A 2,152-nucleotide genomic window follows, 5' to 3' on the forward strand; every position below is an offset into this window, starting at 1 on the left:
AATATCAACAACAATAAGCTCCAAAGAAAGCAGATTGGGAGGTTTCCATTGAAAACATGATTGCTCAATGTCTGCAATTCCAAGAAGAGACTAGAAATAATTATAAAAACAACACTGCCTATATAAAGAATCTTGAAGTTCAGCTGGGTCAGATAGCACAACAACTAGAAAGTTCTCAAACACCAGGTTCCTTACCAAGTGAAACAGTTCAAAATCAAGAAATCAGGAGAATATTAGTACTATCACGAAAAAAAAGGCCGCTAAAAAGGAAAAAGTCATACCACCTGGCAAGCCAACTGAAGAGGAAATTAAAAAGGAGACTAAATCGGTGATTAAGTTGCCCTATCCTCAGAGAGTGACAAAGAAGGAACCAAGCGAGTCAGACTTTGAAAAATTCATGACAATGTTTAAAAAGGTAGAGGGTCATATGTCTTTGTTTGAAGCACTAGAGAGAATGCCCATGTACAAGAAATTCATGGAAGAGGTAATGGCCGAATAGAAACCAACAGCAGAAGAACCGGTAGCCTGGAAGGAAAAGTATAGTGCAAATTCACTAGAGCATAAAATTCCAAACAAATAGAAGGATCCTGAAATGGTAATAGTACCATGCACAATTAAAGGAAGAACCTTCAAAATGGTACTAATATATTATGGAGCTAGTGTGAGTTTGATGCCATTATCAATCTATCATAGGTTGGGTATTAAAAATGTCAGTGATACAAAGACAAATCAGAAGTTTGCGGATCACTCGAGAAAAGATGCATATGGTATAGAAGAAGACGTACTAGTAACAATAGAGGACTTGAGTTTTCCTATTGATTTTGTAATCCTAGACATACCTGAAGATGATGAGGCATCCATCATTTTGGGTCAACCTTTCATGCAGACAAGTCAATGCAATCTCGACATGGACCAGGGCACGTTAACCTTGGAATTTCACGACGAAGAAATAACATTGAATGTTAATGAAGACCATGAGCTAGAGGAAGATACATAATCTCACTATCAAGTAGACATGATCAGGACAGAGGCGAGAAGGCAAAGTAACATACCAACATCAAAGAAAGATACAGGAAGGCCCTCTTGACTCTCACCACTGCCATTAGCAACCCTGAATGGAAAGACTCCTATCTCTATTCCAAAAGCCAAGAGAAAGAAAAGAAAATGAAAAAAAGGTAAGGAGATAGAGGTGGGAAAGGACTTATGGCACAAAGGAATCCATACTTATGAAAAAGATGGCTTCCTAGTTTTGGACAAGAGGTGCAACAAGGTTTGGAGGCTGAAGTACCCCCCATAACAAGGGAAAATGAACCGTCGAACCATGCGACGTTAAATGAAGCGCTTCGTGGGAGGAAACCCACGCGTTTTTATTTCTAATTATAGTTTGTGTTTATTTATCATTATAGGTTTACACAGTGCCTTGTGTCGCACTTCGAAAAAAAATGTGATCCCTCGCTATGAGACGCGGAAAATGTTAGTTCGAACAGAGTCGCCACCGAACTTTATTCATTCCAATGAAGGAATAGGAAAATATTGATAAAACCTTTGAAAAGTGGAATAATGGTCGTCACAACCATATTCGGGTTCGGGAGTGGATTACGCAAGGGGAAGGTATTAGCACCCCTCACGTCCGTTGTACTCAACGGGAACCTTTTAGTTCAATTTTGCGATTTGAGTGTTAACTGAATGTTATTTGTTTTCTTCATGTAATTAGAGTTGATAATAGATATGGATGAAGACCTCAGAAGGGGGAAATTGGAGGTTTTTTATTAGTGTGCTCGCGAAGATACAACAATCTCCTGCCTACGTATCTTTATGGTGCAATAAGGAAGTCAGAGCATTCGTAGTTCGGGCTACTACGAATAATTCGTGTGTTTTGTTTAATGAACGACTGTGTAGGTCGGCATTCTAAAGACTAAACGTTGGCTTGTCTACACTCGGTGGAGGCTCTAGCACTAGTTTGTTGTGCGTATTAGAAAGGATTAACAATGTTCTTTTTGAAAAGAGTTTTGGTCACGCGGGTGGGTGACGAGTTGAATTGATGTATTTGATGTTTTGATTGGTTTCGATCGCATGCGGGCGAGAAAAGATAGTTTTGATGTGTTGAGATATTTTTGGTCGGATGACGATTACTCAGATAGTCGAGTAAGAC

The sequence above is a fragment of the Lathyrus oleraceus genome, chromosome 3, assembly GCF_024323335.1.
Source record: "Lathyrus oleraceus cultivar Zhongwan6 chromosome 3, CAAS_Psat_ZW6_1.0, whole genome shotgun sequence".
In the NCBI taxonomy this organism is placed as follows: domain Eukaryota; kingdom Viridiplantae; phylum Streptophyta; class Magnoliopsida; order Fabales; family Fabaceae; genus Lathyrus; species Lathyrus oleraceus.